We start from the raw sequence: 27,940 nt of genomic DNA on the forward strand, positions 1-27,940 counted from the left end.
GTATTATTATTATTATTTTTAACTAGACAAAAAGTTAGGAGTGAGGAGCCTTCAGATACTGGGTGAAAAGAACAAGTCATGTTTAAAGGGTGGGCACTGGTGATTAATTTATGTACCATTTTAGAAATAGAAAATTAATTTTAGGTTGTTTGAGGAGGAAATCTTCCTACTGCTATTTAAATTTTATTTCTATTACAAAAATAAACCGACCAGTAATTCAACTTTCATTCTTCTTATTGGGCAAAGAATCTAATAACCTAGCTTCCGTTGTTTTTGGAGCGGCTACTGAACTTTGCTCGGGGAAGCTACCGATTGCTTACAATTACTTGCTGTAACTGGATGGAGCCATTGTTCTAGTAAATCCCACAGCACATAATAGCCGTAAGAGTATTCACTGCAAAGGCACTACATGTATGTAGACTAAGTCATAAAAGCCACGACCTCAGATTATATTTTTCATTTATTACATTCACCTTCTTGAAATATGGCAGGATTTAATTTAGCAATATATAATAGTAGTTGATTCGAAAGCTGAGAATTAAGTTGGAAAGAAATTTTGCAGATGGCTTCTAGTTCAGATATCAGATATACACATTTTAAGTATCTGCTAGTAATAACCCTAAATAAATGTGATAAAACTTAGCTTTGGCTAAGAGTGATGTTTAATCCTTGGGGTCCCTGACCTACGGTACTGCTAAGAAAACAGGTATTTTGCCCACTTGCTGAAGATGGATTCCAAGACTGGAGCCAATGAAAGATGGGGCTATACAATTAAAAGCCTTCGCAACTTACTATTCAGCTAGCTGTGGATATAAACTAATTTCCTTCAGCTTTTTTTGAGGCCCTTATCCATAATAATTACTAACTTCTTGACTTACACTTCCGGTTTCACATTGAAAAGGAATATTAGTTCCTTTTCCCTTCATAAATTTCACTTGAACCTTTCCACTAACAGAATGTATCTGATTTATAATTTGCCACATATAATTTAATAGGAGCTTCATTAAAATTTTTCTTTGCAATATGATTAATTCTGCAGTGAATTTTCTTTTAGAGATAGTGTCCTATTCAAACACAGTCAATACAGTGCCCTGGATCACAACTGCCTTGTAGGTCTTCGATATATATTCAGTGATTTTTAAGTAATAAGGTTATGCATAAGTTACTGCCATAAATTACGGTTATTTCGGCAAATTCAAGATAAGCTACCTTTCCGTTTTGACAGCAAATTCAAGATTAGCTACCTTTCCTTTTTGAAGTGAGGCTCTTACTGCTATAGAAGTAGGTATTGCCGCTGCCATTCAGACTCCCTGTGACAGTGAGTCAAATGAGAACCAACTCAACGACCTCAAGTCAGGATTGTCAAATTCCATGCCATAAATATCCAAATTAAAGGTAGTGGTGTTCCACTTCTAGCCACAAGGTGCTCTCTTACTATTCACTTTGAACCTAACGTTTTAAAGATGGGAGAAATCAGGAGCCTAGGAAAGGAACAAGTGGTGATCTTTAATGCAAGTTTATGCCTTATGTCGCTACGTGCTGGTTTTTGGCTTTCTCAAGTCAAATACACCATCTGCTGATTAATGACGTAAATTGTAACTACACTCATTAAGTCACAAATGCGTGCTGTAGTTGAGGCCACGATGGGAGAGATGATTTCCCTCCAGTTACATAGCCCCTTTGGTTAAATAAAGGCACGCACAAATTGTCGCGGATTCATTTCGATGTAAATGAAAGCGTCCAGAAGGAACTCAGAATAAAATGGTTTCCTCCGATTATGTAATCCCTTCGGTGGTTAAATAAGGGCATGCACAAACTGTCGCGGGATAACCTCGATGTAAATAAGAGCGTCCGGGGGAAGTGCGTGCCGGCAGCCGGGCCGCCGGGCGGGAAATGCTCCACACGCACTCCTCCAGCTGGACGGCTCCCTGCGAAACCGTCTCGGATGTGGATAACGCGCTTAGGTTTGTCTAAAAGGGTCATCCGGCGGTGTGGCTGTGGGCGGGCCTGTCGTGGGTCCGGGCCGTCCCGCGGCAGGTGCTCGTCGCTGTGCTCTCGGGGGCCTGGCAGGGGCCCGCCTGGCGAGGGAAGGGCGCGCCGGGTCCCGATCCCGGTCGCCGTCCCACAGGTGCGGCCAGCCGGCGCGCAGGCGCACTGCGGCGGACACGCGCCCCGCCTCTCCGGACACGCCGGAGCCGCGCCCGCCGGGCGAGCTGGGCGCACGCCCGTCTGTGCCTGCGGCCGGGCCGCGCCGTCGTCCTCTGGTCCGAGCTCGCAAACTGGCCCACCCGCCCCCGCAAAAATAGCGTGTGGATACCCTCTGTACACAGAGCCTCTTCTTCACCGCCGCCGCCATTTCTAGAAGTTTCCAGTCACGGCCACGGTCGCCACAGAGCGCGACTACAGAACCTGCCGGCCGCCTGCGCCGCTCCCCAGGGGCTCCTCTCCCTCTGGGGTCGGTGACGGCGGAGGGAGGCGCGACTGCGGGCGGGGTGGAGTTCCGGCCCGCACCCCCGCCCCCACTTGGTACGCGCCGACTCCCCCGCCCGCGGCTCGGGAAGCTTCTCGCGGAGCCGCCAAAGCGGCGGGCCGCGGGGGGGCGGGCGGAAGGGGCGCCGGGCGCCGGGGGCGGGGCGGTCACGCCGCCCGTCCCGTGCCCGCCGCGTCACGTGCCCGCGCCGCGGCCAATCGCCGGGCGGCGCCGTCCTGGGAGCGAGCAGGCTGTGGCGAGGGACGGCGGAGACCGGAGATGTTTTCGAGCCCGGCCTCGGCGGCGTTCGTGGCGGTTGCGGCGGCGGCGAGGACCACGACAGCGGCGGCGGCGCCGAGGCCCTCCCTCAGGGGGTAAACCCTCCTGCGCCGGCCGTGCCTCGGGTCCGTGAGGGCGAGGGGGGCGTGGCGACAGTCGAGGAGGAAGGAGGGGCGCGGTTTCGAGCCCTGGCCCCGGCGCCCGGGAGGAGCCCCTCAGTCGCGCCCGCTCCGTCCCCTCCCCAGAGCGAGGTAGGGACGCGCCCCGCCGCCCCGCCCCGCGGCGCCGAGCTGACAGGACGGGCCGTTGTGGCCCTGGCGCGGGCCGCCCCGCCGGGAGCCGCGGTGCGGCGGGAGCTGCCGGGCGGGGGCCGCGCCGCTCCCGGAACATGGCGGGGCCGGGGAGCGTGTGCGTGCGAGTGTGCGCGGCCGGACCGCGGGCGGACGGGGTGGGGGCGGGGCGGGGGCGCGCCCGGTCCGTGGTTGGGGGGGCGGGGGGCGGCGGTCGCGTCGCGGGAGGGCCGAGCGGGCGGTGGCCCCGGCGTTCTGCGAGCGCCGGTTCGGGCCGCGTTCGCGCACCCTCGGGGCCGTCGGGTTCTTAAAGCCCGTTCGAGGGGAACCCGGTGTGACGCATCCTCGAGGATCCCAAAGCGTTGAGTAAACGGTTGTACAAAGAGGTTGCCGAAGCCCAGCTGACAGCTGCGTTAGCAATAACAGTAAGGGACGGTTTGGGACGGGAAGTTGACGCGCTCGCGCCGGTGGGAGCGTAGGAGACGTTTTAGGCGCGGCAGTCATCGGAGTATAAGGTCTACCGGGCACCCGCGCCTCCCTGGCGAGCGCGGCTGGATCGGCTGCGGGTCCCCTAATGCCGAAGTTGAAGTGAACCTGTTCTCAATCATGTATTCTGCCTTATTTTAAAACGGTTTATGTAAGTTATAAAAGAAGGCGAACTAGGAAAGCAGCTATTTTAGAATAAATTGACTGTTTATTAAAAACATATGTTCAAGTAGGCTCTTAAAAATCTTGGGCACTGATCTGTTTCAGTTTCTTCAATCGTTGTACAAAGGCTTTCCTGGAGATTAGCTCAGAACTGGCAGAACGTATGCTGTATTGATGCCAAGTGGCTTAAAAACAAAATGAAATAGTGTCGACTTTGTAAAATCAAGTCGTTATATTAACTAAACTTGTTGGGAAGTCTTGAATTTGGGCTAAACGCAGAACCTTGTAAACATTCGAAGTGTTTCCCCAGGAGATTATAGGCAAGCAGGGGAAGGTTTTATTACTTAAAAGATCTTTTATAAATGACACAAGCACTGACTAAATTTCTGAAGGTCTGCAGACGGTTGACTGAGGTCAAGCTTAACTATTCAGGCTGTGTGTTCTATTTTCGGGACAGACAAGGTGTTAAAATAAAGTGGAACCTAAATGTTAAGTGGTAATCATGGAAGGAAAAGAGTAAAAACGCAGCATGCCTGTAATGTTCTTAATCTCTGTGGTTTCCATAGTTATTGTTAGAATGGTTTTGTGAACAAACGGAGCTGGAAAAGTGAAAATCTCTCGATGTGTAGTCATGAAGAGTATTTGAGAAACAGTAGAGAGAAAAAAATCAGATGACGAAAGAATTTAGTAGATGAAAATGTGTTGTGCTGTCCTTTGGATTTAGTTCTTTAATATCAGGAAAGGGGAGAAAAGCTTCAGTTTTTTTTGGAGACAAGTGTTCAAATGGAATTAATTTAAAAGGAAGATGTTTTTATCAAATGCTTATATGTTACTTTTTTTCCCTGTAGAAGTTGTTGAGAAATGTGACTGATACTCTTCTGAGGTAGACTGGAGAAATAATAGTCAGTAGGAATATTTGGAAAATGCTTCACTGGAAAAGAGATTTTTATTCTAAAGAATAATAGTGATAATGTTCAATTTCTTGGTGTTGGTTGACTAGTAGTTAAATTTTCTTTTAAAGCATCCTTGTCTTTTAAGGGCATTATTTCAGTTTAAAAAAAGAATGATTAATGAGATTTATTATTTCCATCATAGTCTGTAAGAGGTGTAGACAGCTTTCTGTATGTAAACTTGATTCTACTGAAGCAGTATGAAGAATTTATGCTGTAATTGCAGTAGGTTGCTTAAGAGCCATTGACATTACCTTCTGACTTGGAACTTGTTCCTGAGGCTGACATCAACAGGTATTTGTAAAATGCTCATACTTTGTAAAGGGTACAGTCTTGGAAATTTTTCTTGAACTGGAAAGGCCTCAAATTTTCTAATCAGTTTCCCTCATTTTACAGATGAAAATATAAAGATCTGGTAAGGGGTAATGACTTACCAAAGTCAGCACAGCTAGTTAAAATAGTCTGTGGTTTGGCCTAGAGATTTCTTTTTGTGAAGATACTAATTTGCCTCTTTAAGAAATAGCTTTATGGAGTAGTGGAAAGAAGGTGGAAATGTAAGTGAAAACGTGGAGTTTAAAGTCTTCATTTGTCGCTTCCTAACAGTGATTTTTGACAAACCATATTAACTTTCAAAACCTTGCCTTTGTAATATGCAAAAAATAATTTTTCTGTATAATTTATAGGGTTATTTGGTGGAACAAATGTGATTACATGTAGAAAACACATCACATATTATAAACTTCTATACATATAAAAAGTAACTATGTTATTTTTAAAATAAATGCAGTTCTTACTATATTATCTAAGGTGTTTAGATCCCTAGGTTTTTGCTTAGCCTTAGCTTCATTGTCTGGAGCACCTGCTGTTTTACAGATTATAACTCCCTGTAGTTGCATTTTCTGATCCCTACTTAGTTCTAATCTTAGTAAAGCCTCTTATGAACATTTTAAATATTGCAGTTGTTAGAGCCTGACTTCCTTTGGAGAACATGAAGTTTCTTCATACAGCATTTAAAAGCATTCTTATATACACTGATGCATGCATAATCTGTTTCTTTAACAGAGTGGCTTTTTTAAAGTAATAGTGAAAGTATCTTAGTAGCAGTGTTAATTTGTCTGTTGCTAGTTTCCAGATAGGGCAATAATAGGAGGTAATATCCTTTATAAGCTCTGCTTCTGAGTAGTTCATGTTGAGGTTATCTTCTGGATCTAAAATATACGTGTAGAAATGTTAAGACAGAGTTTTTGTTGACTTTTGCTGTTAGATTTAAAGACCTCTTCTCCTAGTGCTTTAAATTGATAATACTAGAAACCAGTACATCAGTATTGTAGAATTGTATTATTACAAGCTAAAGGTTATGATAAACATTTGTTGAGCACTTAGAATACGCTCATATCTGTGTTCAAACTTTTAAGTGAAATATTTCAGATAATTTTCTCAACAATCCTATAAAACAGATACTATTATTATTCTAACATGTGGCTAAGGAAGATGAGGCTTTGAACTGTTACATTATGTGTAGATAGTCACAGATCTAAAAAAGTGACAGACTTTGCTGTCCCCACTCTTAACCACTTCTATCTCTAAATAAGTGTTTGGCTGGTTTTGATAATTTTAAGGCTGTATTTCTTAAATTTCAGACTTCGTGAAAAATATGTGGGACCAGCATTCTACCTTCTACTGTGTTGGTTAAAAAAGAAAAAGAAAGAAAGAAAAGAAAATACCTTATGAGAATTGTGGAAGATAGGCTGGCAAGCCTTTTTATACGATGCTGATATCATTGTTGGGTTTTTTTATGTTGTCAACCAAATCATTCTCACCAGGTACAGAAGAACTACAGTTGTTACATTATAAGAGGCTGTCCTAACAGATTCCACCTTGCTTTTAATGTTCATTGTTCTAAGGAAACATACTTTAAACAGAGTGACTGAAGAAAAAAGATAAATAACCAAACTCATTTATGACTTTTATAAAGGAATAGATCCAGTAATAGTAAATAAGAGTTTGTCCAGGTTAGAAAATGGCAACCAAAACTAGGTTTTCTGAGTATTGAGACACTCCAAAATTCTAAGAAACACAAATTCAAACTTAAGTTCTTAGAAAATTAGGTTTAAACACAGAAATGCTCCCAAATTGAGGTAAATAGAAGAGGTAAATTATGAATCTTCACGTTACAGGGCGGAAATCATTTCTTTTTCTTCGGCAATTAAAAATTACGTCTTTGTCCAATCCCTTAGTATTTGTTTACTGCACTAAAATCATTTCAAAATATGTAGTAGTTAACATTTCTGGTTATCAGTTTGTATTTGGGCCACAATTAGGGGAAGTGTCACAAGTATTAGTGATAAGTACTGTATTTTTGAACTACTTATTGCTTGAAAGTTGTTAGTCTTGTACCTTTTTACATTTCAGATTATTGTTCTTTGTACATAGGAGTTTTGCTGGCATTTTGACTTTTAACAGAAAACAAAAATCGTGCATGCGTGGCTCTGTCTTCCTAGAAATAGCTATATTAACTCACAGTAAAAGGTAATAATGGTACGTAAAAAATTATGGTGCATTGTAGTTCATGAAGTACTTTTTATCCCATCTCTTGAATTTCAGAACTACTCAAATCAGCAAAACATCCACTAATCTGATGATACTGAGCCATGGATAGGATCCAGGTTGAAATTCTCTGGAGTAATACTAGACTCCTTTGAAATTCACTCATGAAAGAGAAGCATTAGCAAATCTAAAGGAAGAGGAAAGAAACAACTACTTTTATTATCTCTTCCGCCAAAGCCACATTGTACACAGCTTTCTTTCCACTCTATTTTACTACTTCTGAAACTTAAATAATTAGGGTAGAGGTAAATGCTAAAAGCATCCTTTATACCACCTTGCTAATTAATGATGGTGGTCAGTTAGATGAGAGGTTTAAAGTTTTACAGAATGTTTCCTACCATAATTTGCACAAAAATATTATAACTAGGAATAAAGCCTTGGCTTGCATTCCAGTGTTACATTCTAAAGTCTTGCATACTGTGAGTTAAAATAAGTCCTTACTAGAGTTCAATTCTGATTATTTGGAAATTACTTGGTGGTCAAAGTAAAGAACTTTTGTACTCTAGGTAGTGTTAGATACTTTCATATGTGTTATTTTAATATATGATGTGAGTAGGCATTTTACATATCCAATTACCAAAAAACTTCAAAAAGTTGTCACTGAAATGTCTCCAACGCTAGGTACTATTACTGAAGAACTAACTTGAAATTTGTGTTATATATATATTTGCCTATTACTTTGAGAGAAGTTTTTTCTTAAGATCAACCCAGTCCATTTATAAACTGATAGTTTAGGTGATCACTCAATAGTGGTTATTCAACTTTCAGAAATTATCCGTCTTCCAGGATTCATAAAAACATCCCAAGAATGAAGACGAGTGTTCTCTTTAGGCTGCAATTGAACAGGACAGAAAGTACCTCTTTACCAAGCTTCTATTTGTCCTCATGCTACTGAAAGTAAACAGGAATGTTTGAAAGCAAATTGGCTCACGCACTCTTCCGTTCCTTTGTCCTTTCTGCTCCTTGGCCCCACCTCCCACTTTGAGCACTGTTGCTCTCTAGTTTTGTGAACACCCAGTGGAATTAAGTCTGTACTGTTGTTGGCTAACAATTTAACTTCGTGAGGTTATATTACCTACTTTTATTTTACATCCTAAAGGCTTTCATCTGTAATTATGGTGTGACGGTATTTGATTTTAGCTGTAGAACTTGGATCATTAGCTAATACATGGGGAAAATAATCATTTGTAGTTTCTGTGAACTGATACTTCTTCATATCCTTTGGTCAGAGGAGTAATTACAAATGTTCTGTGATTCGTAATGGGCTCTCCACATAGCTTTTCATTCACTCCTTACCGTGACCTTGTTAAGTTTATCATAGTCCTGTTGTATTGTTGAGTTTAAATCAGTGACTGTATTGCTCCTTTACAAAACTGCACCTTCAAAGAGGTTGATATTAAGAGGAAAAAAAGGATAAAATGATAAATTTTGAGCCTTTGGGGTGAAAATAGTTATTTTGGATTATGGATTATGGATTTTTATAAGGAATGAAAGGTCTTGAGTGATCCATTTTGACAAAGTGATAGATTATTTCTCGGTATGGAATATGAAAGTAACTGGATTGTTTTTTCTGAAAATAACTGGAATTTTTATCTTTTTTGTCTTTTCAAGTTTTGCTACAATGAACAAGTATTATGGGTGTATAATCAAGAAGGTTTTAAATACTGCCTGTTTATTTAACAAGTTTTAAATAAATGTTTCTATGAATGGTATTGCTTTTAGTGTTGTTGAAGTAGAAGTTTAGGAAAATACAAGTGAAGACAGTGTTATAGTCTTTTTTTTTTTTTTAAAGCGTTTACACTCAATGGACAAAACATAGGCATGTGAAATAGAGGGACAGTATAATTCTTTAATCTTCCAAACTGCTTTCTGGTTGGTGTAGAAAGGAACATGGTGAGCCCTGCAAGCATGTAGATCGTGTCTGCCTTGTTCACTGTTTACCCCAGATTCCATCACACAGCAAAGGATTGCCCAGTGGTGCTAATAAGGGAGAATGGTCTGACTGGCGTAATAGAATGAACTGGGACTAAGGGAGAAAAGATGGATAGCAGATGAGAAAAGCCACGATTGCGAGGATGAAGGGCTTAATAAAAGTGAATTTCTAAGATGGGGAATGATGTAATACAGATTTTCTTAGAAAATAATTCAAGAGGTTGTATGAAATTTATATAGGAGACTTTTTTTTAACATTTTTTATTGATTTATAATCATTGTACAATGTTGTGTCAATGGAGACTTTTTTTTTAAGCACATAAGTTAACTTCTTAATTTTTGTTTTAAGAGGCAGGGACCAGTGATTTATATATCTCTCGTACTATTAAAAGTGGGTAGAAAGGAAAATATAATTAAACTGAAAAATAGAAAGTATAAAAACCCCATTTTATAGTATTTTACTCTTTCATTTAGAAAGTCAGGTGTAAATCATTTCCAGAAATAAGACTTACCACTCGTAGAATCTGGAGTCTAGGTAAATAAACACAAACTTCATCTGTAAAATGTGCTGAGGGCAATGTTGTCAGCAAATTGCGTGGAGGGGCTGGGGGTTTTGAGGGCCAGGACCCTGCCTGATGGGGCAGCCCACCTGGGTGTCCTGAAGACCCTTCTTTGTGGCTGCTGGAGCCTGTGCTTGAAAAGGTGCTTAGGTTTTAAGGTTTTAGGTGCCAGTGCTAAGCACATATCTGAAGAAGACTTTCTCTGCTTGTATGGAGCTTAAAATTGAGCTGAAAGAGATAATTACTTAGAATAAGGATCCATAATTACAGAGAGGTTCTGTAAACATTTTGAAGTTATGTTGCAAGTTCTTTAGTGAATATGTGCTCAGGGGAATGGACCTATGGCTTTTAGGCTCTGAGATACGTCTGTCCAAAATAGACTAAGAATCACTGACTTGGAAATTTGAGTTCAGTTTTTGATGTATAACTGTTACATTCGTAAACAGTCATAAATTTGTGTTTTTAGGGATTTATTTTATATAGTATATTTCCTGTGATAGATAAAGCTCTTTAGTTTTGGTATCAGTGAGATTTGCCTTTTTACCCCCGGTTCGTAACATTTGTGTGGTTATATATCAGGAAATGTTTCACTTCTAAAATAAAACCAAATATACAGGTATTCTTTGCCTTTGGGGTTGGAGTTTTCACAATACCATCCAATTTCTGTTTCTGACTTACAGCTATGAGAACACGGTGAATTTACTGTGCTCTAGTCCCCTGTACCGTATTTCTCATCATTCTCCTCAGCGTACTTTGGCAGGGAGACAGTTCTAATTCTAAATTGCCCTGACTAAAAGAGCTACCAGGGATACCGGATGCTGCCAGTTTTGAGCTTATTTTCTTTTGAATGCCCTATATGCGGTTATCCTTCTTTTTTAAAATTGAAATATAGTTGGTTTACAATATTAGTGTTAGTCTCAGGTGTACAACATAGTGACTCAATATTTTTATAGATTGTACTCCATTTAAAGTTTGTAGTTAGCCTAGTTCTTGTGTATAGTATAGTAAGTGGGCTTATGCTGGGGAGTGCACAGCATACTGAGGTTGCAGATCAGGACTAAAGTAAGGCCCGAGCAGTCCAGGCCTGGTGTGAAGTTGTATGGAAGCTACAGTTTTGGCTGTAGTTGAAGTAGTGTTAATAACTCACGCTATTGTTGGGTCAGAGTGGAAACGGTGTGTGATGTGGATCGGAAATCACTTCCACAAGTGTTGCTTTCTTGTGGGGTACTACTGATTTCAGCTACCTCTAACTCCATAGAGGATTTGGCTGTAAAGATGGTTTTCAGGATCTCAGGCTTATGTTTCAGAAGCCATGATTATTGTAGACTGTTCTGGATTTTTATGCCATGTCCTTTACCCCAAATCTTTTATATTTTTATGTGCTGCTGTTCAAACTACACCCAGCTATCTAAACAATTAAAAGTCCTTTCCTTTCGCTTAAAGCTAAAGCATGTGCCTGTCTTTTTTAAAGAAAGCGGTAAACGTGTGTTAGGACACTGTGTAGGATGAGACTGTGAGTGGCACTGGGAATGGCACCAGACGTGTAGTATGTTGCATATGTTGGCTGCTTGTCTTGTGAGGGGCAGAGTTAAAACACCAAAAATTTGTTTTATTGTGAAGTAGTTCAGATAGTTTAAACGGTCCAGAAATAGCATAGTCAGCATCTGCTGCCTATCACTGGCTTTAAGAATTCAACATCACAGATTCAGTGCAGCCCCCTGGATACCTTTCCTTGTTCTGTTTCCCCACTCCCCCAGGGTAATTCCTATCTCCCTCTTGGCACAAACTTTTCCCAGCTGTGGCTTTTCCCTTTCCCTAGACCTGTGTAAATTTGTTTCTTTCTTCAAAGTTCACCACAGTGACCTTTGCCATTTTAAGTGTGTTGCATATTTTGTGTAACAGTAAGAGGGGTATGACTAGGAGAGTTGAAAATAAGATTGTAAACCTGAGGTGGAAATCTACCTTAAAATCTAGTCAAAGGAAAGTTAGACTTCAGAACTGCGTTATATGCAGAACAGAATTTTCAAAGTAGGTGTCAGTGTAACCTAGTGAAATAATTTTAAGATTAGTCTGGTAGCAGTAGTGTGGAGCAGTGGTTGGGAAGGAAGTGTAAATTGCTTTTGTCATGGCTGTTGTTTTGGCTGCCTTTTCCCCCTTCTAAGTACTCAGTGAGATTTTGTTCTGCTTCCAAACACTTGACTATTTTGCAAGAAGAGAAAGGAGCTGGTGGCAAAATGCTTAATTACGAGTGTTTCTAGTTTTCCGGAGTTGAGGGATTACTTCTGCCCCCTTTTAGAATCTGTTGACAGTGAAATAAATACATAGTGGCTATTAGATTTCTACTTTCTGTATTGGTAATTTTTCCACTTCACAGTGCCAGAGATGCAAGTAAAGCCACCTGACCATTTTCTCTGGGCTGTTGCAGCCCTCTGCTGGTCTACGGAAGTTGCACAGTTTAGAACCCTGTAGGGCTAGAAAGAGGTTAGTATAGCCAGAAACTCATTTTTAGCTTCTTAAAGCCTTAAAAGTCACTTGCGGCAACTCTCTCCATTGCAGATGAGTATTGTGTATATCAACCTTAACAATTCTGGAAAGAAATGTATATATGGCTATACTTAGATATCCAGGGCAAACAGATAATTGTAAACACAACTGCCTGTATTACTTTCTTTAAAAACTCTAAATGTATTGTTAGAATGTGGTCTTTTATGGTCCATCTTGACAATGTCAGGAAATCTTTTTACTATCTCAAATGGTAGAGCACATGCTTAGCATGCATGAGGTCCTGGGTTCAGTCCCCAGTACCTTCTCTAAAGAAACAAATAAACCTAATTACCTATCCCTCAAAAAAGAAAAAGAAAAAAATAGAAAATCTTTTTGCAATTAATCTATTTTGTAAATAGTACCTAATGAAGTAATGAGAATTTTATTTTTTAAAACTTTGAGATACAGTTTAGTCATTACTGTTAAATTACTACTGGAAGGTACAAGCAACAGGTAAATGCTAATTGCTTCTTTTACATTATTTTCAGAGCATTTTTACTTCTTGTTGCTGGTGCCAGACAGTTAGTTGTCATTCTGGCCTCCTTGCTCTTGTTCACTGTTCCTTCCCACCTCACAGTCTGGTCATTATACTTGAAGTGGTCTCCTTGTCTCTCATGTAATTCCTCATTAATCTGTTTTCCAAAGTTTCACCAAGGACACCTTTGTAAACATGCTGTTTGAAATTGTGTCACTATCTTTTTTGAAAGCCTTAAATTGCTTTTGTTACCATGAAGATCAAACAGCACAGTGACAGGGTGCTTGTGGTGATCCCGTGCTCTTGTCTTTCCTCATTTTCTACCCTACTGTGCGTCTGTTTTTGCTGTCCTGTCAGTGTTGCCTGCTCTCTTGTGTGCACTTGTGTGATTTCTTGGTCTGGAATACAAACATCATTTTCCTGTAGGTAAATGTTACAGAATAGCTGCTAGAGAACGTGCTAAAAGTCAACCATGGCTCACTTTGGGAAGGTGTGATAAAGCAAGCGTGAACTCTTGATTGTTTATATTTCAAGCAATTGAACTGTCTAAATATTGCCCTGTTTTATACCGTATGTTTACCTTCGTGGAATTTTGGGAGTAATACACACATACAGGTAAACCGAATTGACCGTTTACAATGTATTTACTTGGTACAGCCTTCTGAATTCACTGCCATGCTCAGATTCCTGAAGGATATAATACACAGCAGCACCAACCTGAAGTGCAGGCTGGATAGAGCTTCTGTCCTGAATCTTTTGCTTCCTTTTTTATTCTGGTGGCTGGGTTAGAAAATGTAACACAAATAAAAGTACCTTTAACCTCTCTCCCTCTCCCTCTGTCTGGAGCAGTTCTCTCACCTCTCATCTCATTATTTTTTCCCCTTGGGTTTTAACCAGAACACTAGTTCTCCAGAGCAAACCAAGTGGAAGTCGACCTATTTTATTATTTTTAAAATGTTTATTTGCAGATTATACAAGTAGTACATGTTCATTATAAAAATTAATATAGAACTGTATAAAATAGATCATAAACATTCCTTAAGGACTTTAAAAAAATAATGTGTCTTGAAAACAATGTTGAAGACCAGTTTATTTTAAAGGATGTAGATGTTTTTCATCTCTTTAATGCTATTGGCTAAATTTGTGATTTTTATGATGCTGATTTCTGGGTCTGCATACAACCATTATATTCTTGAGGGAAAATGTTATGGAATAGCTGCCAAAAACCATTGTGGTGAAAATCTACCATGGCTCACTTTAGGAAGGTGCGCTAGAACAAACTCAGCCCTTTCCATAGAGAGATGTCTCACTTGAATTGTTTAAGTAGTTAAGGTGGGCATGGGGGTCCAGTCAGTATCCCAGAAACATTGCTATTTGCTTTGAGGTCTTCTCCGTTATTTTTGTAAGATAACTTAATTTTTTTTGATTGAAGTACAGTCAGTTACAGTGTGTCAGTTTCTGGTGTACAGCACAATGTCCCAGTCATGCATATGCATATACATATATTTGTTTTCATATTCTTCTTCATTAAAGGTTATTATAAGATATTCAGTGTAGTTCCCTGTGTTATACAGAAGAAACTTTTCTTAAAATCTATTTTTTATATATCGTGGCTAACATTTGTAAATCTCAAATTCCCAGGTTTACCCCTTCCCACTCCCTTTCCCGGGTAACAAGATTGTTTACTATAAGGCCACTTTTTAAATTTGAGGAAATTAAGCTTTTGGCCTTTGTTTAAGTAGGAAATACTTAGTTATTTATGTCTGATTTTTTTTTTGCATGAGGAAACACAGAAATAAGAATGTCATAATTGTTTAGTAATTTAGGCTATCATTTTTGTATTTGTAGAAAAATAGAATGGAATGAAATAGTTCTAAACCTCTTATTCTGGAATCAGAATTTTGGGAAAATAAGAGATCTTCAGTGTTATCTAGCCTAACGTTACTTTCAAGAAGAAACAGAAATACTGAAAAGTGATGAAGGTCAACCAAAAAGTCAGTGGTAGATCTCAGAATAGAATGTTGGACTTAAGGTTCCCAGATCAAATCACAGATAAAATAAAGGTCACTTTCTTAACTGAATAGTATCATTGAATCATTGCTGTGATTTGGTCTTTTGCTAGTTGTCTTTTTTTCTCAAAACAATTTTGGAGGAAGCATGTTTACCCCTAGCATAGCTCCAGCCCAGTGAAAGCTGGAACAGGAAAAAAATTAGGAATTCTCATCCCATGCTACGGTTCTGTCTTTAGGTAGAATGTAAAGTGGGTGATAAATTTAGAAGGCAGCATTTTACTATTTTATATGCACCAACGACTATTCTAAGGTACCATTTTATTTACTTCTCGTAGCCTTATTATTTGAGCTTTATCACTTTATGATATAAATGAAGAAATTAAGTAATTTGGGCTTTGTTTTCCATTGTATTTAAAGTACATTTTCTGAGGACTTCTGGAATAGATGGCAGACTGGGGAATGCTCCCTTCTTTTTCAGTAACATATGGAAATGCTAGATAAAAATAAAACATTTAAAAAACACAGCTGAACTTCAAAGCAAGAAAGAGGGATCTGCAGGTGCCTGAAATGGAAAAAGAACTCAAAGTCATAATCGGAGACAGAAATTGAAGCTCTGTCCTGTAAGGAAAATAGATGAGTTGTTAGTGTGCGAGCTTTAATGTGGCACTGTAATCCGTGGGCCCAGGGGTGGGAGGGAGCAGTGCCCAGACCAGGAAGGGCTGAATTACTTATGCGTGGGGCCTACAGAAAAGCCTGTCTGCCAGCCTGGGGTTGTGTTTCCTGCTGTGTGTTCTCCTGCTCTTTTGTTTTCGACCTTTCTGGTGTCCTTTTCTGGTCTCTTTACAAAGTGTGTTACTGAGCCTTGTTTTTGTCTAGCCTCAGAGACCCTTATCTTTTAATTAATGAATTTAATTCATTTTCATTTATTGTAATAAATGTAATAAATTTATTGTAATAATACATATGTTGGCAATTATTTACATTCTTTTTACTGTATTTCTGTTCATTTTCCATAGTTTCTTAACATATATATAAAATTTTCTTTCCTTCAAACAAGACAAGTACTTTAACCATTTTCTCACTTTTCTCTAGTCTCCTCCACCCCATCTCCAACCCCTGCAGTGTCCTAGCAACCATCTTGATGTTTTGTAGAACTTTAGTTCTGAATTATTAGGGGTATTCTTAAAGCACCCATCCCATCATCTTTCTTTTTATATGAAATACTAGGTTTATTAGGTTATTTACTCTAATTCCCATATATCACATAGTGTTCTCATAGATTGACTTCAGTTCTTATTTGAGTACCTACTTAAAAGCAATTTTCAAACAGTGTTTTGGGGGAGGGAAATAGCTCAGTGGTAGAACACTTGCTTAGCATGCACGAAGTCCTGGGTTCAGTTCTGCAGTACCTCCATTAAAAAAATGTATAGATGTAATTTAGATGTATAAACATTAGCAACAATAAACAAATTTTTAAAAAATTCTTGCACTTACTTTGTCTAGGGTGACTCAAACAGGATGTATACATTCTAAGGCCTTTTTATGCCTGAAAATATTGTTAATCCTCACCCTTAAGTTATAACTTCCTTTGATTAAAGATTTTTGGTTTGAAATTCTTTACCTTTAACATTTTGAAATATTACCACATTCTTGCCTCTGATGTTGCTTTTAGGAAGTTCTGATGTCAGATTGATTTCTTTTCCTGGGTGTGTGACCTGTAGTTCCTCTCTAGAAGATTTTGACTTTTTTTGTTTATCTTTTTCAGTTTGTAGTGTATCTGAGTGTAGTTCTTTTCTGTCTTGTTTGGCACTTGGATTCATAATCATTCATCCATCCTTTCTTTCAATAAATACTTACTTATTGGGAGTCTGCTGTATGCCAGGTTGTGTTCCAGATACTTTAATCTGAAATCTTTGATCTTTCCTCATTTCTGGAAAGTTATTGGTCATTTTTTCAAATATATTGTTTTCTTCATTTTTTCTTTCTTTCTGGGAATTCTGTTACATGGATTCTGTCACTTCTAACTTCTCCATATCTGTTAGCTTTAATATTTTCCTTTAAAAAAAAAATCCCTTCCTGTTGCCTTCTGCAACTATCTTCTACCTGACCTCCTAGCTTACTAACTCATTCTTGACTTATCCATTGTATTATTTATCTGATCTGTAGGTTCTTTATTTTCAGTCACTTGTACTTTAATATTCTGTATCTCTTCTTGATTCTGTTTACTCCTGCTGCATGTTATCAATCTTTTCTTACTTCTTTGAGGATTTTATATGCTTTAAAAAATTCTTATGTCTATTCCATTAATTCTGCTTCATATAGTATATAGATGGTTTAGTTTGAGTTTAGATCCAGATGCCAACATTTTTTAGCTTATCAAAGTTAATCTGAAATTTATTTGGTGAGAACTGGCAAGATAATTTTGAAAACAAAAAATGATGAGACACTAAAATTTATTATAAAGCTATACAAAAAAGTATAAAAAATAAAATACTCAAATGCAAAAAAAATCCAAAGCAAAATGGTATAATATTGGTATAAGAATGGAAAGACAGAGTAGAGAAACAGACTGGAATGCCTAGAAACTGATTTCAGTATATAAAGAAATAAGATTGTTATTAAAAACTGGCATTACAGATAGATGAGAAGAGTTAAATATAAAAAGAAGTTAAAGGGAATAAAAGTGAATACGTTTTGTGATCTTGGAGTAAAGATGGTATAAGCCTAAAAATGAAGAAAGGATTTATGAAGAAAATACAGGCATAAAATGTATTTTTGATTGTACGTTGTACAATCCATTGTACCCTTATGTTCATAGCATTGTTTGCTGTGGTCAAAAGGTGGAAGCAACCCACGTGTCCATCAGTGGCTAAGTGGATAAGTAAAATAAGGTATTTACATGCAGTGGAAGGTATATTATTCAGCCTATGAAAGGAAGGACACATAATACCGTATGGGTGATCCTTGAAGACAGGCTTAGTGAAATAAGCCAGTATGAAAGGACAAATGTTAAGTAATTCCACTTATATGAGGTACCTAGAGTAGTCAGATTCATGGAGACAGAAAGTGAAATAGTGGTTACCAGGGACTCAGAAGAGTGGGAAATTATTTAATGGGTAGAGTTTCAGTTGGGGTAGATGAAAAAGTTCTGAAGATGGATAGTGATGATGGGTGCACAACAGTGTGAATGTATTTAATGCCACAGAACTATATACTTAGAAGAAACAACAAGTGTTGGCAAGGATATGGAGAAAAAGGAACCCATGTGCACTGTTGGTAGGAATGTAAATTGGTTCAGCCCCTGTAGAAAACAGTACAGAGATTACTCAAAATATTAAAAATAGAATTCCTTATGATCCAGCAGTTCCACTTCTGGATATTTATCTCGAAGGAAATGAAAACACTAATGTGAAAAGGTATTATTTATAATAACCAAGATATGGAAACAGCGCAAGTGCCCATTGATGGATGAATGGATGAAGAAAATGTGATGTGTAGCTCTATATATGTATGTGTACACACGTGTACACACACACACACACAAAATGGAATATTATTCATCTATAAAAAGAGTGAAATCTTGATGTTTGTGACAGCGTGGATGGACCTCAAAGGGCATTATGCTAAGTGAAATAAGTTAGACAATGGAAGACAAATAACATCTGATTTCTCTTATAGAAGGGATTTTTTTAAAAAAAGTTTGTAGGTACAGAGAACAGATTTGTGGTTGCCAGAGTGAGGGAGGGGTGGGATAGAAATGGGTGAGAGAGGACAAAATATATTTTTTTTAATTGTGGAGAAAAAATCATGGGAATGTGAAGTACAGCATGGTGACTATAGTTAATAATACTGTATTGCATATTTGAAAGTTGCTAAGAGACTAAATCTTTAAAAGTTCGCATCACAAGAATAAAGGTTTGTAACTGCACGGTGATAAATGTTAACTAGACTTACTGTGGTGATTATTTTGCAATATACATAAATGCCAGATCATTATATTGTACACCTGAAACTGATATGTTACATGTCAGTTATGCCTCAAAGCATGATTAAAATGGTAAATTCTGTGTACGTATATTTAACTACATTTTATGTGTGTGTATGTGTGTGCAACAAAAATGACAGCATAGTTTTTCTTTTACAAATCAATAGAAAAATGATCATTTCCACAGTAGAAAAATGGCTAAAGATCCTAGCAAAATTCGGAAGAGGAAAAACGGAGAATAAGTGATTGAAGTAGGGTATAAAGTTTTTTGATAATGAGAAGTCACCTAAGGGATCAGAGCACGGAATGGGATATGGACATGAACTCTGAAGAAGGCCAGGATGGGGCCAGGATTTTGATGTAGAGATAAAGGCTGTAAGTGACGAAGTTAGTATTTAGTGAAGTGACTGGCAGGTGTGTGGGTGCTTGCTGTGAAAAGGGTAGGGGCAAATGTTGCTTAATGGTTCCCAAGCCATTAAAATTACCTGGGAACTTTTTTTTTTAATAACCTATTTACTTCAGAATAGTACTAGATTTAGAGAACAGTTGCAAAGGTAGCACAGAGTTCCTGTATACTTTACCCCAGGTTCTTCTGTTTTCAGTGTCTTAACGTTAGCATGGTACATTTGCCATAACTGATAGACCAATATTGATACATTATTATCAAGTAAGTCCATACTTTGTTCAGATTTCAGTAGTTTTCACCAAATGTCGTTTCTTTGTTCCAGAATCCTATTCATAATACCACATTACATTTAGTCATCATGTCTCCTTAAGCTCTTCTTGACTGATAATTTCTCAGATTTTCTTTGTTTTTGATGACCTTGACAGTTTTAAAGAGTGCTGGTCAGGTCGTTTTGTAGGGTGTCCCACTCCTGGAATTTGTCACGTTTTTCTTATGATTAGACTGGGATTATGCAATTTGGGGAGGAAGATTACAGAGGTAAAATGCCATTTTCACCACATCTTATCAAGGCTACCTATTATCCGCATGATTCATCACTTGATGCTAACTTTGATCACCTTGCTGAGATATTACTTGCTGAGCTTTTCACGTTCTTGTTTTCCCCACCTTGTTCCATGTTGTGTTCTTTGGTAGAAAATCACTCTGTGGCTTACACTTAGTGGGGAGTTACGCTCCACCGCCTTGAGAGCAGAACATCTACATAAACTGCCTAAAATTCTTCATGAAAATTTGTCTTCTCTCTTATTTTTTAATTTGTTCAATTCACTTATTTACATCAGTATGGACACATGGATATTTATACCCAACCCTCTTTTACTTACTCTGTTGCTCAGAGTAGTCTGACTTTGCCAGTGGGGACCTCTTTCAGTTGATATCCCTTTGACATATTCCCATTGTTGAGTTTATATATTTATGTATATTTTTTGAGCACTTTCTTACTCTGGCAGTACAAGAGTCTCCAGACTCACGTTGTATATTTTCTGCCTTAGAATCAGCCATTTCTCTAAGGAACTCAGGTTCCTTTCACTGAAGAAAGGTACTCATAACCAAGATCTTGGTGTTAGGTGTGCTCCTTGTTAGTGACGTCTGTTGCTTCTGAGCTTTGAGCTGACAGGAAGGAAATACATGTATGTACACTAATTCTGTATATACATATCTATAAATACTTCTGTATGTAACCATCTGCATCTGCACCAAGCAAGACATGAGTTCATACTGATGTCTCAAACAGTGATCCATTCCCACATTGCAGCCTCCTCCTGACTTGCCCGTCTGTAACCTCCTACTCCAACGGTGAGAACTGGCGCCCACCATCCACTGTTCATTTACCCAGGTGTCTGTTTCCAGAATGCACGTATGCTGATTTCAGAATTGTTAATGCGTACCACTAGGGAGCTTTTTTCTTGAAATAAAATTCACATAACATAATTCACCATTTTAACCACTTTAAAATGTACAATTCACTGGTTTTAAGTATATTCACAGTGTTTTGCAACCATCATCACTATATAATTCCAGAATATTTTCATCATCCAAAAAGAAACATTGTACCCATTGAGCAGCCAGTCCCTGTTTCCCTCTCCCCCAGCACCTGCAGCCACTATGGGGGCTTTTAAAAAAGTGTTATTTATGTTACCTCCAGATACACTGATTTAGTAGCTCTAAAGTTGAAGCTAAAATATGTATCTTTAAAAACAAGAATTCTGCTTTGCTTTTGATAAGGAAGTTTGAATTACCAAGTGGCATGAGCCTAAAAGAACAGCATATTTCGAGTAAATTGAAATGTAGAAGCAATAGTGTCAGTCAAGGAGCACCTCATCAAAGCTAAAAGCAAGGCCAACTACAGTCGGGTGATTTTTAATTTAAAAGTCAACTTAGGGTTAAAGTTGGGGAAAGAAATCATTTTATAAACTGTCAGTTTGTTACATCTGTGTTTATATTTCAGTTCAGTTTTAATCTGTGTAGTCTATTTCATCTGTTACCAAGTTTTGGTGTCAGTAACTTTGTTCTGCCTGTTTTCTCTTGGGGGTTTTGTTCTGTTTTGTGATTTTATTTTAAATTTTTGCTTAGCCTAATCATAGAAAGCTACCTTCTTCCTCTCCCCACTCCCTTGGTAAAAATGCACTCTTAAAGGAGGAGTACAAATTGCCAAGTAGCTCTGGAGCTGTGGTAAAGCCAGGTATATCTGATAACTGAGTTGGGAGACTTGCTGACACACTAAGTTTCCTCTCTTGGTTTGTAGGTGGAAGCTAAAGACAAGTACTTAGTGTTTTGTGATTCCCTATGCAGAACTTTTAAGACAAACTTACAGTTTGAAGATAGAGTGACTAGAGCAAACAGAATAAAATCACATTTAAAGCATTGATTCTGAGGGTCCAGTGCTTACTAAATGCTGAAAGACTATGAAGTGATCTCAAAATACAGGCTTTCCCTAATTCTTTTTTTTTCATTTTTCAGTTTTATTAGGTAGAATTGTTACATTTTGACTCACATACAATATATTGCTTGTAAACACATATGTACGATATACTACACATTCTTTTAGTTAACATATATGTACTGATTATTGTTTCTAATGACAGTTTAGAGCTTTAGGTTTTTAAACTTACATGGTTACCAAAGGAATAAAGCCAACCACAAAATAAGAATCAACAGGAGACTTTTCCTAATTCTAAGAGGAACATTTCTGGAGATTTTCACCATAGCATACAGCTTCACAAATTTATCTATTTCTGTTCTCCAAAGTTCTCTAGCTATATAGTCAACTAGAGGTATTTTTTCCTCTCATTCCCATCTTGCAAATAGTCTACCAGAGTCTTCTCTTCTTTGTTTCCCTTAACCCTCTCTCGTTTTGCCACATTGGGTAGTTATTCCCAAAAGGCATGGTCCCAAGGCTTATTTCTTTCTTGAGTAGCTCTCCAAGGTTTCTTCTCAACACAGTGTGGCCTCTCCTAGTGTGCAATTTTGTACTCTCTACTAAGAAGATAAAATTTTCTCCAAATTGTTAGCCTTAGGATAAGTAGTAATTCATAAACAACAACAAAAATTAGCATATTAATGTGTCCTGAAGAGTCAGTTTAGTTACTGTACTAAGAAGTCTGACCTGCAAGCAAGACCTGGCATCCTTGCAGTACCTTAGCTTTTAAGAAGGATGCTTATCTGTGTATGTCACCATTCTTGTCTTGAGTTAGTTGTGTTCCTTGAGTTTGCTGTTCTTGCTATTAAATTATAATTTAGCATTAGTTTAGTGACATTTAGTGACATCATTAAATTTGTTATACTCATTTGGTTAAACTTTATATTGTAGGGTGGTGATATACATTTTTATCAACAGTAGTATTTGGCACATTTCCAGTGCCTGGACTTCTTGGGCATACATGCATTGCCCCCCACCCCCAAATGAATTGTATATTGTGTCTCAGAAATGAGTTGGTCAGGCTCCATTTGCTAAAGCAAGTGCACGTATAATCCATGAGAATTTGCTTGTAGAATGATTTTTTTCCTCTACTGGAAAGAAGGTTATGGTAAAGTAAATGGACAGTGGGGTCTTTTTCACCACCTTACACAAGTGAAGAGATTTGAGATACAGTAGTTTTCTTCCAGTTGTGATTACCTCCTCCTCCAGTGTCAAAAGTAGTTTCTGGAGATCCCAATAAAGGAGGCTTTGAAAAATCAGTTTAGAAAATAGTGTTTAAACTTGTGTTTAATTGTAAAGAACTGGTAAAACTTAAAACATTTTCTACTTAATAATATAAAAGGAAAAGAAATACAAACACTGATTTACAAGCTTCTATTGAGACTGTTTCAAACTTAAAACCCTACAGGAGACAGTAACTAAGAAAATCTTTCTGTCTAGAGTGGAAGAGAAAGTAAACTTCCAGAGAAGCCCGTGTTAAAGGTTGTAATTAATAGGCCGTGACATGAAACTAATAGTTGCTCTGTATACTTCCCAGAAAAAAAGGAAACATAAATCTAAAAGAAAACTATGGCGCATTTATGGCGTATCTGTCAGTAGAGTGACAGACTAAATGTGAGACCAGTATTTGCTCTTGAGGATCCTTTTCATTGTCAATGAAAGTACTCTCCCAAAGAGTTACTGTCCTGTGAAGATAGGAAGTGACAGTAAAATGTTTTGTTTTGTTTTTAATAAGACTCTTAGGCTGCCTAATGTGGTTATTTTCAAATGAGTTGATACCCCGCATACCCACATACATGTACGTTGTGCTTAACGTGGTAGGGAGCTGTATTAAAAAATTAATAATCCTGTATTAATAAAGTGGCCGTGCTACTTTGCATTTCTTCCTAACCCTTGGCAGTGTATCAGAGTTCCAGTTCCTCTACATCACCAGTACTTGATCTTCCTTACTTGTTCTGATTTTAGCTGTTCTTGTGGGTGTATAGTCGCATCTCATTATTATTTTCCTGATGACTAACAACTAACTTTTTCTGTGCTTATTTGCCACTTATTATATATTCTTTGATGAACTACCTGTTGAAGTCTTTTGTTCCTTTTAAAGTTGGATTATCTTCTTATTGATTTGTGGGAGTTATTTATATATTCTGGATATAAGTCATTTATAAAGATATAATTTGCAACTATTTTCTCCCTGTGTGGCTTGCTTTGCGTTTTCTTAACAATGTCATTTAAAGAGCAAAAGTGTGCTTTGTGAAGTTCAATTTATCCATATTTTTCCTTTTATGGTTTCTGCTTTTCATAGCCTATTTAAGAAGTCTTTGTTTAACCCAAGGTCATACAGTTGTTCTAACACTATTTGTATCTTTATAATGTACTATATCTTTATGATGAAATCAGGTAATGTATGTAAGTCCATGAATTTGGTTTTTTTCTCAAAGTTATTTGGACTTTTTTAGGTCCTTACCATTTTTGTATCCATTCTAGAGACAATTAGTCAGTTTCTATTAAAAAAAGAAGCATCCTGAGATTTTGACAAGGACTGCATTACTTTAGAGATCAGTCTGGGGGAGAACTGACATTTTACTGAGACTTCTAATCCATATGAACATAGTCTATCTCTTTATTTTGGTCTTTAATTTCTTTCAGCAGTGTTTTTTATTTGTCAGTATGTAGTCTTACACGTATTTTGTTATATTTATTCCTAAGAATTTAGTATTTTTGATGCTATTATAAGTTGTGTTTTTAATTGCAATATCAAACTTTTTGTTGTTCGTATATAGAAATAATACTAATTTTCATGTATTGACCATGAATCCTTTGTCCTTTTGTGCTTGCTTATAAGTTCTAGTAACCTCTTTGTAGATACTTTGCCTTTGTTTCCATAGGCAATCATTTCATCCTGAAATAAGACCAGTTTACTTCTTCCTTTCCAAGCTATATACCTTTTATTTCTTTTTCTTGCTTTATTTTACTACTTAGGGCCACCAGTAAGTATAATTTTGAATACAAGTGGTGATACCATCTCAAAAGATGCAGAAAAAGCATTTGACAAAATTCAACATCCTTTCATGATAAAAAAAACTCTTTAACAACTTAGGTATAGAAGGAATATACTGAAACATAATAAAGGCTGTATGTAACAAGCCCACAGCTAACATCATACTCAACAGTGAAAAGCTTTTAGCTTTTCTTCTAAGGTCAGGAACAAGACAAGGATGCCCACTCTCACCACTTCTGTTCAACAAAGTACTAGAAGTCCTAACCAGAGAAGTTAGGCAAAAGAAATAAAAGACATCCAAATCAAAAAGAAAGATGTTAAATTGTCTCTGCAGATGGCATGATCTTATATATAAAAAGCCCTAAAGATTCTACAAAAACTGTTGAGCTAATAATTTCGGTAGAGTTTCCAGATACAAAATCATCATTCAAAAAGCAGTTGCATTTATCTACACTAACAGTGAACTCTCTGAAAAAGAACTTTTTAAAATCCCATTTATAATAGCATGACAGAGAATAATATACTTAGAAATACTTTAACCAAGTAGGTAAAAGATCTGTACACTGAAACATGTAAACGACTTTGATGAAAGAAGTTAGACATGAATAAATGGAAAGATACCCTGTGTTCGATAGGGAAGAGTTATTATTAAAATGACAGTACTACCCAAAGTGCTCTACAGATTCAGTGCAGTCTTTATCAAAATTACAGTGGTGTTTTTCACAGCAGTAGAAAAAACAATTCTAAAATTCATGTAGAACCAGAAAAGACTCTGAATAGCCAAAGCAATCTTGAGAAAGAAAACAAAGCTGGAGGCATCGCACTGTCTGATTTCAAACTGTACTGCAAAGCTATAGTGATCAAAACAGTAGGGTACTAGCATAAAAAGAGACACACAGACCAATAGAACAGAATAAAAAGCCCAGAAACAAACCCACACATACAGTCAACTAATCTTTGACAAGAATGCCAAGAACTCAAAATGGGAAAAGGATATTTTTTCAGTAAGTGGTGTTGGGAAAAGTGGATATCCACATGCAAAAGAATGAAATTGACCTCATATATGTCATATACAAAAATTAACTTGAAATAGACTAATAAATGCAAGGCCTGAAACCATAAAATTCCTACAAAAAAATACAAGGAAAAAGCTTCTTGCATTAGTCTTAACTGATTTCACGGACATGACACCAAAAGCACAGACAACAAGAGCAAAAGTAAGTGGGACTATATCAGATAAAAAATATTCTGCCCAGCGAAGGAAACAAAATGAAAAGGTAGCCTATGAAATGGGAGAAAAATATTTGTGAACCATACATCTGAGAAGGGGGTAATATCCAAAATATGTAAGGAAACTCATACAGTTCAAGCAAAACCAAAACAAAACAACAGCAACAACAAAGAAATGGTTAAAAAATGGGCAAAGGTCCTGAACAGGCATTGTTTTGAAAGAGGACATGCATATATGTAAAGGTACATAGCATCACTAATCATAAGGGAAACAGAAATCAAACCACTAGGAGATAACACCATGTATCTCTTAGGATGGCTGTTACCAAAAAGACAGGAGATAGTAAGCGTTGGTGAGGATGTGACAAAAAGGGTCCCTTGCACACTGTTGGTAAGAATGTAAATCGGTGCAGCCACTTTGGAAAACAGGATGGAGATTCCTCAAAAAATTAGAAGTAGTACTGCTGTCTGATCCAGCAATCCTACTTTCTGGTATATGTCCAGAGGAAATGAAAGTAGTAGTCTCTGTATGTTACCCCATTACCCCATGTTCATTGCAGCATTATTCACAATAGCCAAAGTATAGAATCAACCTGTTGATGGATAAATGGATAAAGAAAATGTTGACCCTTGAACCAGGGTAGGGGTTATGGACACCAGTCCTCTGTGCAATCAAAAATCTGTGTATAACTTTGCAGTTGGCTCTCTCTATCTGCAGTTCTATGTTCTCTGATTCAACCAACCCTGGATAGTGTAGTAGGTATTTATTGAAAAAAAAAAACCCCACGTATAAATGGACCTTCACAGTTCAAACCTGTGTGTGTTGCTCAAGGGTCAACTGTATATATTTACAGTGGGATTTATTCAGCCATTAAAAACGTGTATCCTGCTATTTGCCACAACAGGGTTGAACCTGGAAGACATGCTATATAAGTGAAATAAACCAACAGATAAATACGCTATGATCTTACTTAGCTGTGGAATCTAAAAATGTTGAAATCACAGAGCCAGGGAGTAGGGTGGTGGTTGCCAGAGGCTGGGGAGTGGGTGAAATGGAGATGATGGTCAAAGGACGTAAACTTTCACTTGTAAGATGAGTAAGTTCTGGGGATCTAATGTACAGTCAATAATGTTGTATTGTATACTTGAAATTTGCTGAGAGTAGATTTTAAGTGTTCTCACTGCACATGCACATAAAATGCTAACTATGTAGAGAGATACATATGTTAATTAGCTTGATTGTGCTAATCATTTCACATAAATCATCTCATTGTACACCTTAAATATATACAGTTTTCATTTGTCAATTATACATTAGTAAAGCTGTGGGTGAAAAGTGACAAGAGCAGACATCCTTGCCTCGTTGATCTTAGGAGAAAAAGAAAATATCTAAATTCTGTTTGCTGAATTTTGTCCATTAATGGGAATATTGAATTTTATCAAAAAGCTTTTCCTGTGGTGTTGAAATGGTTATTTATTTATTTATTGCTTTTAGTCTTTTAATACTGTGAATTATATAGATAGATTTTCAGACATTAAGCTGACCTTGAATTCCTGGCATAAATCCCACTTGGTCATTATGTAACATCTTTTTTACGTTGGTGGATTTGGTTTGCTAATACTTTGTTGAGGATTTTTTGTTACATGATTATGAGGTATATTGGTCTATAATTTTTTTGTAAAAGACTATTCTGGTTTGGTATCAGGGTGTTGATGGTGTCATAAAATAGATTCCTTTCTCTTTTCTTTTTCAGGAGAGTTTGTGTAGAAATTGGCATTATTTCTTACTTACGTGTTGTATAGTATTCACCATTGATGCCATCTGGGCCTGGAGTTTTCTCTGTTTTTAAATGTGAAATCAATTTCTTTAGTGAGTTTCAAGTTGTTGAGATTCTGTTTTATCAATGAGCTTTGGTGGTGTGGGCCTTTCAAGGAATTTGTCTATTTCATTTAATTTGTTGAATTTATTTGTATAAAGTTTATAATACTTCTTTATTATCCTTTATGTATTTATGGAATCTGTAGTGATATTCCCTCTTTCATTGTTGGTTTTGGTTATGTAGGGCTCCTCTATTTTA

General features: G+C 37.7%; 1 protein-coding gene across 9 annotated transcripts in view; it reads left to right on the forward strand.

The window, feature by feature from the left end:
- Positions 1 to 2,683: 2,683 nt before the first annotated feature.
- The window catches only part of ANKRD12 (ankyrin repeat domain 12), a 109,107-nt gene continuing 83,850 nt past the window's right edge, over positions 2,684 to 27,940 (forward strand). For 3 of the 9 annotated variants that reach the window (XM_072949250.1, XM_072949255.1, XM_072949257.1), the window contains exon 1: positions 2,685 to 3,000. The gene's annotated coding sequence lies outside the window, so the exon portion shown is untranslated. Of the gene's footprint in view, positions 3,001 to 3,297; positions 3,465 to 3,536; positions 3,677 to 27,940 lie in introns of those variants that run through there. The other 6 variants (XM_072949251.1, XM_072949256.1, XM_072949258.1 and 3 more) reach the window with 5 other exon arrangements.

The sequence above is a fragment of the Vicugna pacos genome, chromosome 24 (genome assembly GCF_048564905.1).
Source record: "Vicugna pacos chromosome 24, VicPac4, whole genome shotgun sequence".
In the NCBI taxonomy this organism is placed as follows: domain Eukaryota; kingdom Metazoa; phylum Chordata; class Mammalia; order Artiodactyla; family Camelidae; genus Vicugna; species Vicugna pacos.